The following is a 16,349-nucleotide window of genomic DNA, read 5'->3' as shown; positions in this document are numbered from 1 at the left end:
CATTACAAGTAATTACAATTAAGTTTGTGAACTTGTTGCAACGATGTTACTAACCTTTTTTGATAACAGAGGGATTATTCATTATGAATTTGTACCAACTGGACAAACAGTTAACCAAGTTTACTATTTGGAAGTGCTAAAAAGGCTGTGTGAAAAAGTTAGGCAACCTGAACTTTTCGCCAACAGTTCAAGGCTCTCGCATCACGACAATGCACCAGCTCAACACAGCACTGTCTGTGAGGGAGTTTTTAGCCAGCAAACAAATAACTGTATTGAAACACCCTCCCTACTCACCTGATCTGGACCCCAATGACTTCTTTCTTTACCTGAAGATAAGGAAATATTGAAAGGAAGACATTTGGATGATATTCAGGGCATCAAGGGTGATACAATGGCAGTTTTGATGGCCATTCCAGAAAAAGAGTTCCAAAATTGTTTTCCAGGGTAAAGGAGGCACTGGCATCAGTGCATAGCTTCCCCAGGGGAGTATTTCGAAGGTGACCATAGTGATATTCAGCAATGAGGTATGTAGCACTTTTTCTAGGATGAGTTTGCGAACTTAATTGTCCAAATTCATATTTATGAATGAAAGGTAAATGGTAACCAAGAGAACCCAGGAGTAAAAACTAGAAGAGACTTAGCTTTGATGGGTAGGCAAAAACGTATTTATTGAAGGAGTCTTTGATGATTAACTTTATGTGTCAACTTGGCTAGGCCATGATACTGAGATATTTGGTCAAATACCACAATAGATATCTCTGTGAGGATATATATATATATATATATATTTCAGATAAGATTAACATTTAAATCAGTAGACTTTGAATAAAGCCCACTCCATAATAGGGGTGGGCCTCATTCAAACTGTTGAAGGTCATAAAACAGATTGAATTCTGTCTCTAAACTGCCTTCAGACTCAAGCTGCACATTAGCTTTTTCTTGGGTCTCCAGCTACTGGGCTTCCCTGTAGGTTTCGAACTTGCCAGCCCCCAAAACAGTGAGTCAATTCCTCAAATCAATCTCTCTCTCTCTCTCTCTCTCTCTCTCTCTCTCTCTCTCTCTCTCTCTCTCTCTCTCTCTCTCAATACACACACACACACACACACACACACACACACATTCCATTCATTCTGTTTTTCCGGAGAACCCTGGTTAATACAGAATCTGATAAATAATGACTAAAAAACGTTACTGACAAACCCAGGAGAGATTACCTTTCAGGCCACTGATGGAGTTTCAAGTAGTGTTAAAAGTTAGGTATTCAGCGGTGTCGAATGCTATAGAAAGTTACACATTTTGCAACACAGAAGAGACCAGTGAATAATTACCTTTCATCAATTGTAACTTAAACAAGAGCAGTTCCAGTGGCATGATGGAAGAAAACTGTAATGAGTTAAAGAGTGGGTGAATATGACTGAAGACAGTAGATTTGACAACACTTTCAAGACATATAATAATGTTAGATACTGTATGTATCACCACTTTCCATTCTCACTTTCATTTCCCAAGTTGAAGTCCAATTCCATTGTGTAGGCTATCACGCCCAGACTGTTTGGCTTTAAATAACAGCTTTATTGATATGCAATTCACATACCATAAAATTCACTCTTCTAAAGTAATACAAGTCCGAGGTATTTAGTACGTTCACAGAGTTGTGCTGTTTATCACACTACCGCTGAGTCTGCCATTCCCCATCCATCCACTCGTTGCCTCCACACTTACCGTCTTAAAGTACATATAACTAAGGCTCTCCTGGTCCAACCATCTGTTACAGACTCTGTTTACTGAACTGTCGATTATTTTTCATCTGGTTTCAAGGCCCTTTCTGACCCCTTTCACACACTCTCCACTCCCACAAAGCTAGATGATTTCTATATTTTTAAAATTTCTGAACAGCCTACTTGCCTTCTACGTAACACATGCAGTCTCTCGATCTGGAACATTCTACCCCCACCAACTTAGCATCATATATAATTCCTACTCATCATTCAAACTCACCTCATATATCATCAACTTCAAAACATCTCTGCTTTATAACTGATTATCTATAGGTTACATTGGCTGTGCATAACAAAAATCATAGAAATTATGCTTTACATAAACAGAACTTTAAAACTTTCTATTAAAAAAGATGAGATATGAGCAATCTCTAAAGTGGGAATGGTGACTTTTAGTCATGAGGGACCCAGGCTGTTTCTAGCTTCATGTTTTACTGAAACTAGGATATGACCCATGTTCCCATAGACCAAATTAGACTAATTTACAGAAGAAACATCCTAACCAACAAGATGGAGAAAAGAGGAAAATCATATAAATCTTATCCCTATTTCGATCATAAACTCTTAGAGGCAGAGATTGAATTAACCTTGATATCCACTGCAGTGTTCACCATATTTTTTTTCACATATGTTGTAAAAATCATAACTTACTCCCTTCTAAATTTAGAACCAATTGTGATAGAGACATAGGAGTAACATGGGGATGACTAAGAAAGCTGGATCGGAGTATGAGAACACAGCGTGGACCAAAGCCAAAGTTGTCTTCCTACTGACATACCTATAAATTTATCTCAGGCAATGAAATCACACAACTACAGCTTTACACAATGCTATTAATATTTTGCTTCCTGTACAGAGGATAGAAACGAAGAGGTTTTATACCAGAGGTGAGTTCAGAGGATGAGAGAAAATGGCAGTGAGAGAGATGAGTTATGAAATTGCAGCAGCCTTTTACTAATTCCACCAGCTAAACAAGTGACTGATTTTTCTGTGGTATCACAAGTAAGGTGTGAAAGAAAGACCCAGAAGTGTTTTTTCAATGTTTATACCTGAGCAGCGGAGTGAAACTCTACTGAAGCAGGAAGAGTGGGTAGTTACTGCTTCCCTTAAAGTGAGTAGTACACCTTTATGAAAGTCGCTTAAGAGAAAATTTTAATTCCTTTACCTCTAATGATTTTCACATGTTGTACAATAATTGTGACAGGAGCTTAGCATCATATGGATTTATCAACACTCCTACTTCTGGTCTGATGATCATTTTTAGTGATTTCTTTTTCAAAATATTTTTTAAAAGATTCAATTACAGTTGACATACAATATTATATCAGTTTCAGGTGTACAACATAGTGATTAGACATTTATATAATGCATGAAGTGAAGTGATTTCTTAAAGAAATGAGGAAAGTGGCAAGTTAACTGCTTTTGTTTAAAAATATATTATAACTTATCTAGAACTTGCCAAAGCAAATCAAACATTTTTTATTTGCATAGCAAACACATTTTTTTTCCTTCTGTATTTTATTGTTATTTACTTTGGTCACAAATGACCAAATCACGAAATGGAAATTAATAGGTGACAAACATTAGGAGGTAGAATTAATCAATTCTTTATTAACAATTTTTAACCATCTATTCTAGTCCTTATCTGATCAGGTTATTGTTTGCTTTTTTTTTTTTTAAAATTGTTTGTCTTAACTGCTGGATCACAAGTTTCTTAAGTGAAAAAACTGGGTCTTAATTATTCATAGAGTTCCTAGAATCTAGCACATCTCCCAGCACTAAACTTACTTAATATAAGACTAATAAATACTCTGTATTTTGAGATGAGGAAAATAACATATTTCCAATGTGGAAAGCAGGTGGTTTCTATCTACTTGTCTATTTTTTAAAATTTACTTTTACTTATAATTGACATACAATAGCTTATTAGTTTCAGGAGTACAACTTAGTGATTCAACATGTACATACATTATAAAGTGATCACCACAGTAAGTCTAAAACCATCTGTCACTGTATGTAGTTATTACAATATTATTGACTATATTCCCTATGTACATTATTACATCCCTATGACTTATTTTATAACTAGAAGTGTATACTTCTTAATCCCTGTCCCCTTTTTCATCCCCCTCTCTCCCAGCATTACTCTGGAAACCATCAATTTGTTCTCTGTATATATTAGTTTATTTATCTTTTGTTTGTTCATTTGTTTTGTTTTTTAGATTACACATAAGTAAAAGACAAATAAAGTATTTGTCTTTCTATGTCTGACTTACTTCACTTAACATAATATCCTCTGGTTCATCCATGTTGTCACAAAAGGCAAGATGTTATTCTTTTTTATGGCTGAGTAATATTCCATTGTATGTATAGACCACCTTCGCTTTATCCATTCATCTACTGATGGACACCTAGGTTGCTTCCATATATTTGCTTTGTAAACAATTTGCAATGAATGTAGGGGTGCATGTATCTTATTAAATTAACTGTTTTTTAATTAAATATATTGAGGTGACAATGATTAGTAAAATTGCATAGTTTTTTTTTTCTTTTTCTTTTCAGATGAATACCCAGAAGTGGAATTGCTGGGTCTACTTGTCTACTTATTTGTGAACAAGAACAATGAATATAGAAATGAGGAAATAATTATGTTTCCAAGTTCACTCTGTTTTAAATTTATTTAGCCCTTAGAGCATATAAGTGAGTGAGAGAAGAAGCTTAAGAGCAAAACACAAATTTCTAAAGCTTTGAGAACTACTTCATAGGGATAAAGAAATAAATTATAAGTACTATACTAAAAGCATGGAAGCTACCACAAGTAGATACCTACGCATATGCAAGGGAATGCTATAACTATAAAATTTAACAGATACTTGTGCTTGATCAGCATCAAGATACTCCATTACTCTAAGTAATTGCAAGCATATAATGGGATATTGTTGATTCAACACGTCTTCTTGAGGCTTTTCTCTGAATCAGTTCATGATGTTGAGCATACAGTGCTTAAGAAGCACACAAAATAAAAAAACAAACAAACAAAAACAGGCTTTCAGGGAGATTGTGTTTAGTGATTGCAGACATATACAGAAAGTGGTACTTGGACATACTAAAAAAACTTGATACTTTATAACAAATATTTTTTCCCATGAAATCAATTTTTTTATAGCAGGAATCAATTTTATAAATTCAAATGTTGGAACATTAATTATGTCACAATTTATTATCCTACCAAACCCATATAAAAGTTGTCTATAAAATAGATTGTAGCTGTTTTATACATTATAAATCATCATGTTCCTACCTCTAATGAAATAACTCGAGTAGATGGGATATTTTTATTGATTTTTTTCCCTGATTTCCTGGATTTATCAAAGTTGGAAATGTTCAAATCAGCCCTTACCTTATTAGTCTTTCTTAGTTTCTGAGTCAGTTCTGTTCAGGACAAAATGAAATCAGCAGCTTCTGTTCAGCCAGAGGGTATGGCCTAGGATTAGTCTTTTATCCATAAAACCAACATCTTGGGTAAGTTCTAGTTACTATGATGTTTCCTGTTTAGCTTTCCAGTGTCCCCAGACATTCTCTTCCTCTTCTTTCCTCTCTTTCCTCTCCTCACCAACATGGTGGACATGTCTATATGACTATTTTTTTTCTTAAGATTTTCTACCTGATCCTTCAATGATATGTTAGGAATAAGCCCTGTCCTAAAACCATTTAACCTGAAAGGAAACGACCACCCCCAGGAACTGAGTTCTAGTTCCTATTCTTCAGTGCCTGACTGGGGTTCTTCTTGAAAAAGTCACCGCTGACTCAGGTTTTCTCCAATCTGAAAATTAACTATTATTGACTATTAACTCTTTCTTTCATGTACTAAAGTCTGTCTAGACCCCGTCTGAACTTCCATCTCTGTGGACATTGCTCACTGTCAAACAGCCTGCCCTTAAGCAATCCAACTGTGGTGGTGGTGTGGCGGGGGATACTTTCATTTTTAGATACTATATAAACCTAACATCCTGTCCCTCCCCCCCTACTGTTCAGATTACTGAGAACTCAGCATATCTCAATATGCTCAAATTATGATATTTGTCCAAAGAAATCTTTCATTTTGTACTGTGTACCCAAAATAAGAATATAGAATGAATGTCTCAAGGAAGGATTAAAAAAGTCACGCTGGCACAAAATATGTTTACTAACATTGACTAGCAAAGAGCAAGACTCAGAGCTGTTCTTTATCCTTTTCAGACAAACTGCTTGAGTTAAGCACAGTTCCACTAGTTCTGCAACATTAGTTAGATCTCCAAGCTTCAAATTTTATATTGTTTAATATTTGCCATTACTATAAAGAGTCATTAACCTACATTTCTGGCAACAGCAATATTTTGTTGCTAAAAAGCTGATCACTAAGAGTATGGTAAATACATGAGTGCATAGGAAATTTTGATATACAGTGTTTGGGAGAATTGAAAAATAATGTTCTTGAAACATATTTGAATGGAAGCTTGTTTTGTAAATCACAAGCATTTAAATAAGAAGCTTAGAATGATGTTAAAATATTTTTGAAATAGTCCAAAACATTTTCACATATAATTCAAATTTATTTTCCAGCAATCATGAGAATCAAATCATCTTCAGTAAAATAGTATTTTCTCCAGCAAAGAAAATATGAAGTTGTGTTACAGAGTCATTTTTTTAAGAGGAACATATTTGAGAAAAAGCTAAATATGTAAGCCGATCCTTGTTTTTAAAAGTAAAAGAAAGCAAAAACGTTAAGTGCTTTCTTATGAACATCAGTTTTGTAAACTATGTACTCTAGCAACAGTAATTATTAATAATTCTTTAAATAATTTTGTGTGGCATAAATTCAATTATAATATAATTATTTGTGCTTTTAATTTTCTATGATTGACATTTTAAAATATGTGTTTGGAGATATCTATATCTATCTATCTACCTATTCACCTACCTAGCTACCTATCTATGGAGAGAGGGAAAGAAGGAGAGAGGAAGGGAAAGGTGGGAGACAGAGAGACAGGGAGAGAAGGAAAGAGAGAGAGATTGCATTATCTGTACTTCATTTCGTTTCTTGTTTCTGTGCAAAGATTTATCCAGGATGACCACTAAAGTGAGCCAATGAATGATTGCCTAATGAATGCAGAAAGAAGGAACAATTTCAGGATAACTATTTAATGCTCCAGGTTGTCTGGGTCCATAAACTGAAGAATGAGAAAGAGTTCCCAGTCCAAGTTCCAACTAAAATGTTTAAAAAATATGGACTCTCCCTAATGGAATCTTATATGACTAATTTCGTTCTAAGGAGACATTGATACATATATGGCTAAAATTCATCAATAAGAAGCAAAGCATTTTTTCAAACCATGCCTTTCTCCATTTTTCTTGTCTTTTTAATAAATGTCAGAGATAGAATTGAGAGCCAATTATTTAGAATATGAAAGAGAAATTGTGGCTTCAGCCTGAGTCATCTGAGTTTCCTGGCTTTTTGATATAATTGAGATTACATTTTCCATTGTGGAGGATAATGAATTTTGGGAACCTCTTAAAAATATTTACTCAGGATAAGTTGTATCATGTGAAATGGATTTGAGAGAATAGAATTTGGTATAGCTATTACATCACATTCGCTTGTTTCTTTTACGCACGATGTATAGTTGGAATGGCCATCATGATGCCATCCTTCTTAATCAACTAAAAATATACTAAATATTGATGATTGATGACAAGGAACAAAGAGAGGGAGTAAACCACACCTCTGCTTTCCTCAGTGACTGACTCCTGGAATTCTGTGTTTGTACTCAGAGCCCAGCTAGGAGGTAGTAGACTGGGACAGCATGTAAATAACGTCTTCAATCTGAATTCCTCCTGGTCTTATTTATAAAATGAGGATGTGTCTATGTAGTTTCTGAGATCCCTTCCAATACAACAAGGAATTACCATGGCATATGCCTGTGGTATCCACAGGAAATAGAATTCCTATGGAATTATCAGAAACAAATAAGATCGATTTTTCAATTATGTGGAAAATTAACATTTAAAAAAATATTAACTCCTGGCACAATTTTGCCAGAATTAAAACAGACTAACAGGAAGGGGAGCAAATATAAAGCAAGAATCAAATTGGAGCGATCCCTGACAAAGTAACTAGAACAAACAGACTAGAAAGCACAGAAGGAGCTTTTTGTGGCAATGCCAATCTTGACTATGTGGATGAAGAGTTTCTTACAAATCAAGAAAAATTAAATATAGAACCCCTGCAAGTAAAGCATAAACTGGCATATGTGCCAAACATATAAAATATCATTACCATTTTGATCCCAGACTGCACCAGCATGACATTAAAGTACTGAAAACAGTAAATCAATATCTAAAGAACGTTCAGAGAGAAAATAGATCTCTTGAAAAGTCTATTTAAAGATGCACATAAAAGCCAATATATTAAAAAATAATAGAGAGGAAAAAATATCCCAGAGTGTGCCCCAAATTGGGAGAGTTAGCCAGACAGGGAAGGATATCCTTCATCTTTCACAACAGGGAATCAAAGGATGGTGTTGATTTTCTGTAGCTGATGACGAAAAATGGAAAGTTTAGGCAATATAATTTACAGGTATAGAGGTAATCATTCTTAGAAAAGAACAATGAATACACTATACTCCTAAATTAGCAAAGATAGAAAACAAAGAATAACAAAATAATTAAAATACATGATACACATATTGCATAACAACAACAACAACAACAAAAGTTCAGACTTAGATACTTGAACCAAACAAGACATCTGATGAGGCAGCAAATGGAAATTTCACCAAACCAAGATAGAGTGCGTCCTGGAAACTTCTAAAGGGAATAAAATACGCTATAAAAGAATAATAATCAGATCAACTCCACATTTTTCATCAGTAAAACTAGAAGCCAAAATATAAAATACCTTGAAAATTTGGAGGAAAATGATTTTTAATCTGGAATTATATACTCTTGTGGTGGGTTATATAACTATTGAGAGAGATTCACTCCTTCCTAGTAATAGGATTATTTGTGTCCGTCACTTGACCTGCGATTTGCCTGTGCATGTGTTGCCATGACACTGACCACAGATTTTGACCAGGTGACATCCTTTGGCAATTGGGATGCAAATGAGCATGGTATTTGCCAGATCTGAGTTGGAAGCTTTAAAGATTATTGCATGATTTGGTTTGACATCACACTTGCATTCCTTGTGGAATTCAAATCCCAGACAGGGGCCACTCTGTAAGCCTGGGGCTGGGAATAAGAAAATACAAAGGCATGCTGAGCTGCTGAGCCAAGACAAGCCACGATGCATCAAACGGAGCTGAGGCTGATCCACAGTCCTCATGCAATGAGAACCAGAAATAAATATGTGTTGTCTAAATTAACTGAGATTTTGGGACTGTTTATTATCATAGCAAAACTGAAAGTACAGACATAAAAGGGACTCTTAGCCCGAGGAGGAAATTTATTGTATTCTCAGCATTAATTTCCCCTTTGTTCTAAAGTTAGCACAGAGATTTTCATTCGAAAACGGATTCTCTCCAAGCTCCACTCAAATAATTCAGGCAATTCTATGCACAATTCTTAACTCCATGAGGGAAGATAAGTCTGTCATGAGGCACCCAGCATATCCCTCTCATTTGGCCACACTGATTGGATCAGAAATGGATACATGACCCTTTCAGTCATGAGGAATAGTTTGGTAGTTTTTATATAGTAGCGTGGTTACTAATGAGGCAAAAAGTTTTCTCTGTATTTAAGCCTGGGCAGATATAAGTTTAGATCCTTCATCAGTCGTCATGCACAAATTGATTGTTTAAAAGACCCAGACTTGAAAGTAAAATTTAGACTGAACTGTGATGATATCATTAAGATCTTGAATACAACTATTCAAGACTGGACTTTTCTTGAACTAATAAATCTCCTTTTATGCTTTAGCCAACAAGAGATTATTTTTCACCCATAACCAAAATAAGGTGTATTGTAGCTCCAAGTTAGCCTTTTTTAATTTGATGAACCACTCAAGTAAAATAAGTGAATCAAGAAAGAGGAAGACCTTGAACTGAAGAAATATATCACAGAATTCAATGAAGCAGTTTAATTCAGAGAAACAAATGTGCACTTTGTGATGTAATTGGTCACATGCTGGGGAAAAAAATTGCCTTCAAGAAAACTCCAAGAAGGATTTCTTCAAAAATGTGTCTCAAGCAATGAAAATAATTTTTAAGAAACTGGAAGATATTAGTAATTGAGTAAATAATGTGCATAATTTATTTATATTTTATTCTCTCAGCAAGAGAAAAGAAAGGCAGTGAGAAATATACATCCATAACACAAATAACTATAAGTACAAGGAAATCATCATTTGTAGTTGATATCAACTACAAAAGACATTATTTTGAGAAGTTGGTAGAATATAAGAGAGGAGAATACATCTGTCCATTTTGCCAGAAGATAAATATGTTTCCAATATTAACCCAATTTTTAGATGAAATTGAAAGAAGTCTAGAGATGGAAAAAAATCTTCACTTAGTAAATAAGTTTTATAAAATGTTGAGAAATCAAGAATAGAAGTTTAACTATTTTATATTGTCATTATAACTATGTCACTTAAAAGGTATTGAATTGTCAATACTTGTGAATATGTTTTGTAAGTTAGTTAAATTCTCAATTAGCACAGCAGAAAGTGATCAAAAGGAAAGCTAAGTCAATGAAAATAAAGCTATATCTAAATCTATCATCTACAGGTATGGAAGCACCTCTCAGAACAACTCGTAAGTAGTTAAAGTAATTGCCTCTTCCAAAGGCCTGAGAATGCAGAGGGTTAGGTAGGACGGGGGAAGTTGCTTTCATCACAAGTAATTTTGTACAAACTTGTACACCTAGATTTACTACTTGATTTTGTGTATTAATTCTTACAGGTAACTGAGCTAAACTCAGCTATTAAATGCTTTAATTAAATTAAAAAAATTTTTGAACTACATGCAGGAATTCACACTGAAAGGCAATCTCCCTAACATAAAACCACACGAGAACAAAAAATAACATTCTGAACTCTAAAAAAATTAATAGGAAAACAAATACCCAATTAATAAAAATGGATAAAACATTTAAAAAGACTCCTTGCCAAAGATACAAAGATGACAAGTAAGCCCATGAAAGGATGCTCAACAAATTAGTCATTAGGGAAATGTAAATTAAAGCCACAAAGCGATACTACTACATATGCAGTAGAAGGTCTAAAATTAAAATTACCACACCAAGTATGAGAGATGCTATAAGCTAGAACTCTTATACCCCTCTAATGGGAATGCAAAATGTTACAAACATCTTGGAAAACAGTTTGACTGTTTTTTAATAAATGAAACACACCCCTGCCAAATAACCCAGCCATTCTAATCTGAGATATTTACTCAAGGGGAGAAAAGGCATATCCACATGAAACATTTGTACAATAATGTTCTTAGCAGAGTTATAAGTCAAAAACTGGAAACAGGACTTCCAGAATGACAGTATGAGGAACTCCATGAACCTGGTCCTCAGTGAAGCAACCACAGCAGTGAAAATTACTTTAAAAAAAAGAAAAAGAAAAATCACTTAAAGTTGTTGGAAATTGTCCTAAGGAGATACAGCAAATAAAAAACATTTCTTCACTAAAATCTATTAAATCTTAGTAAGAACAATGAGCATTTGTGACTCTTGAGCTACAATCTGCTTCCTTTTTCTCCACCCCAGGTCAGCATGACAGAAGCTCCATTTTGGTCAGATGTGAACAAGACCATGCGGCTTTATCTCACCCCAGGTCCATCCACATCAGAAACTATAGTATCTTCCCAGAAGGACAAGGGTACAAGCATTTTTATCCTCCCAAGTGCTGCTTTGCAGCGGCTAAATTCCAAATACATGGAGCCAAGGGGTAGAGGGTTCCCTTCTTCCATTCACCTCTCACTCATACGGTGGCAAGACAGACTGGGAATACAGGGACCAATACGTTGACACATATTAGTCCTTGCCTCACCTTGCTCATGGGACAGAGATTCCAAGCTGGAAGAGGGAAGCCGAGGAAACCAATGCGACCATCCTCACCCAGCACCCTGCTCATAAAGCAGAGGAGTCACTTCAAGAGAAGTGATCAACTGTCCTCTCCCCAGCTCTAGAGTGGTGACTCAGCAATTTTTGCCCCTGGGGAGAAGCAAGGCATAAGCTCTCCTCAGGTGACCTGACCTTATTGGCAGTAGACTGTGGGCAAATTTAAGCCTAAAGATACTCCTGAAAACAGTGGGGATTTAGACAGGAGGCTGGTAGCTCTAAGAGAGCAACAAGGTAATAAAATGTAGGCCACTGAGTATATCAGAGAGAGCCCCAGGAAGAAGCACTTAAAAAGACCCCTTCTAGTTTCAGAACAAACCTCAAAGACTGGCTTAAGAAACTACCCCTGCAATCGGAAGGTAGAACAATCTATACCCCAGAGCACTGCCATTGTCATAATCAGCAGGCAATTAGTGGAGCCTAAGTGCTGGGTGTAATACCAAGAGACTCGGACAGCATAAGAGAAAAAGCAGAAGCCTCAGAGAACTCTGATAAAACACTCTCATGCTTCAGTCACTGTGACATGTTCATACCTGCACCCTATGAGTACTGATATCCGAGGTAACACATTGCAGGGAAACAGACTTCACTAAAATAATCCAGCCAAATCCTGAATCAAGTAAACAAGCAAGCAAAAGCTAGACGTTCTGATCAGGGGACATCAGCATGCAGGGTTACTACATTGACCATCAATGTACTACAATGGCCATCTTTCAACAAAATATCATGAAACAGGCAAAGAAACTGTGATCCATACACAATTGGGATCCATACATAGGAAAACGTGACCCATATACAGGAAAAAAAGCAAGTAACAGAAACATTCTGTGAGAGGGCCAGACATTTGACTTAGCAAACAAAGTCTTCTAAGCAACTACTGTATATATGTTCAAAGTACTAAACAAAATGATACTTTAAGAAATATAAAAAGGAATTCACTTCTAGCTGACAGTGTGAGGAGCTTCACTGACCTACTTCTCAGTGAAACTGGTGAAAATTATAAAAGGACAATCATTTAAAGTGATTATATTAAGTGAAAAATACCAGAAAAATTAAGTACATACTGTAACAGTTTATATAAACCTCTAGAGAATGTACACTAACTTATTGTGACAGAAGGCAGATCAGTGGTTAGTTACCTGGCTGTGCCAGGGGTGTGTGATAGGGAGGTTGACAGATGTGATAGAGAGATTACAGGGTATCACAGGGAGACTTTTGGGGGATATTGATATGTAAATTATTTTGATGGCAGTGATCCTTTCATATATGTATATACGAATATATATGTGTGTGAATATATATATATATATATATATATATATATATATAATCAAAATGTATCAAAGTTTACACTTTAATTTGTACAGTTTTTATGTAAATTCTTTTAAAAATAATTTAATTTTTGGTCAGTTACAGTTAACATTCAATATTATTTTATATTAGTTTTGGGTGTACAGCATAGAGGTTAGACATTTATATTTAGGCAGTGATCCCCCTGATTGGTCTAGTACCCACCTGGTACTATACATAGTTGTTGCAACATTACTGACTATATTTTCTGTGCTACACTTTACATCCCCGTGACGATTTTGTAATCACCAATTTGCATTTCTTAATGCCTTCATCTTTTTCACCCAGCTCTCCAACACCCCTCCCCTCTGACAGCCATTTGTTTGTTCTCTGTATCTATGAGTTTGTTTCTGTTTTATTTGTTCATTTATTTTATTTTTTAGATTCCATATATAAGTGAAATCATATGGTATTTGTCTTTCTCAGTCTCTACATTTATCCATGTTTTTGTAAATGATAAGACTTCATTCTTTTTTATGGCCAAAAATATTCCATTGTGTATGGGTACTATGATCTTTTATCCAATCATCTATTGATGGAAACTCGGGTTCCTGCCACATCTTGGCTATTGTGTATAGTGCTGCAATGAACATAGGGGTGAATATATCTTTTTGAATTAATGTTTTGGATTTCTTTGGATAAATACCCAGAACTGGAATTGCTGGGTCATAAGGAAGTTCTATTTTTAATTTTTTGAGGAACCTCCAAACCATTTTCCATAGTGGCTGCACCAATTTGCAATTCCACCAACGGTGTATGAGTGTCCCCTTTTCGCCACATCCTCACCAACACTTGTTGTTAAGTTTTTTATGATGGCCATTCTGACACTAGTAAGGTGATATCTCATCGTGGTTTTAATTTTCATTTTTCTGATGATTAGTGACATTGAGCATCTTTTCATTTGTCTATTGGCCATCCTTATGTCCTCTTTTGAAAAATGTCTATCCAGGTCCTCTGCCCATTTTTTAATTGGATTGTTGGGATTTTTTTGATGTTGAGTTGTATGAGTTCTTCATAACTTTTGGATATTAACCCCTTATCAGATGCATCGTTGGTGAATATCTTTTCCCATTCAGTAGGCTGTGTTTTTGTTTTGTTGACAGTTTCTTTTGCTGTGCAAAAACTGATGGATGTAGTCCCATTTGTTTTTGTTTATGTTTTTCTTTAGTTTCCCTTACCTGAGGAGATATATCAGAAAAAAAAAAATATCACTAAGAGCAATGTCAGAGAGATTACTGCCTATGGTTTTTGTTTTATTTTTTCTAGTTTTATGGTTTACATTTAAATCTTCAATCCATTTTGAGTTTATTATTGTATATGGTGTAATAAGGTGCTCTAGTTTCATTTTTTTTGCATGTATCTTTCCAGTTTTCCCAACATCATTTATTGAGACTTTCTTTACTCCACTGTAGGTTCTTGCCTCCTTTGTGATAGATTAAATGTCCATTTAGGTGTGGGTTTACTTCTGAGATCTCTATTCTGTTCCATTGAGATATGTGTCTGTTATTATGCCAGTACTATGTTTTGATTATTACAGCCTTGTAGTATATAGTGTGATATCAAGTAGCATGATACCTCCAACTTTGTTCTTTTTTCTCAAGATTTCTGTGTCTATTCGGGATCTATTGTGGTCCATACAAATTTTAAGATTATTTGTTTAGTTCTGTGAAAAATGTCATTGGTATTTTTATAGGGATTGCATTGAATCTATAGACTGCTTTGGGTAGTATGGACATTTTAACTATGTTAATTCTTCCTATCCATGAACATGGCATATGCTTCTACAAAGTCTGACAATTAGATTCGCCAACTTGTCACCGTGCTCTTACATTGGCAGCACTGTACAAACAGCTCAGTAAGGTTTCATGACCTTGGTATATCAGGGTCTCACGGCTGTGTTCGTGTTGACGTGTGGCAGTGTCTTGCTGAGTGGCATTCGTTATTGTTCTTGCGTGTTTTTGTCTGCAGTCTCAAGAATGTCTGAGCTTGAATTAGAGCCATGAACAAACACTAAATTTCTTGTTAAACTTGGCATAAGTGGAAGTGAAATCAGGGACATGTTTAGTCCAAGTTTATGGGGATAATGCAATGAAGAAAATGGCAGTGTACAAATGGATTACACGTTTTTCTGAGGGGAGAGAACATGTCATTGATGAGGAGCGGTCAGGGCAGCCAGTAATGAGCGGAACTGATGAAAACATTGCAAAAATTCCTCAAATTGTGTGCCATGATTGTCAGCTGACCATGAGAAGCATACCAGGACAAGTAAACATCAATAGAGAAACAGTTAGGAAAATCTTAACTGAAAATCTTGGCTTGAGAAAAGTGTGTGCAAAAATGGTCCCAAAGAAGCTCACTGATGAATAAAAGCAAAGGAGTGTTGAAGTTTGCCAACACCTTTTGGAGAAGAAAGATGATGTTTCGGGCCATGTTATCACTGGTGTTATCACTGGTGATAAAACATGGGTGTGCCACTATCACCCTGAAACAAAGCGTCAAAGTACACAATGGAAGTCAGCCAATTCTCCACAATCAAAACTGTTTCATCAGTCCAAATCAAGAGTCAAAACAAGGCAACCAGATGGCGCAGTTGGTTAGAGTGTGAGCTCTGAACAACAGGGTTGCTGGTTCGATTCCTACATGGGCCAGTGAGCTGCACCTTCCACAACAAGACTGAAGACAATGAGCTGTCACTAAGCTTCTGGAGGGGCAGCTGGATGGCTTAGTTATTTAGAGTGAGAGCTCTCAACAACAAGGTTGCCAGTTCAATTCCCACATGGGATGGTGAGCTGAGGTCCCTGCAACTAAAGATTGAAAATGGCTACTGGACTTGGATCTGAGCAACACCCTCCACAACTAGATTGAAGGATAACTACTTGGAACTGATGGGCCCTGGAGAAACACACTGTCTCCCAATATTGCCCAACAAAATTTATTAAAATAAAAAAGAAAGTCAAAATGACGTTAACCTTTTTTGATATCACAGGGATTATTCATGATGAATTTGTACCAACTGGATAAACAGTTAATCAAGTTTACTATTTGGAAATGCTGAAAAGGCTGTGCAAAAATGTTAGATGAAAACGACCTTAACTTTTCACCCACAATTCGTGG

Source organism: Rhinolophus ferrumequinum, chromosome 10 (assembly GCF_004115265.2).
Source record: "Rhinolophus ferrumequinum isolate MPI-CBG mRhiFer1 chromosome 10, mRhiFer1_v1.p, whole genome shotgun sequence".
NCBI classification, from domain to species: Eukaryota; Metazoa; Chordata; class Mammalia; order Chiroptera; family Rhinolophidae; genus Rhinolophus; species Rhinolophus ferrumequinum.
The sequence above is the reverse complement of the archived record's forward strand: the minus strand, read 5'-3'. Positions refer to the sequence as shown.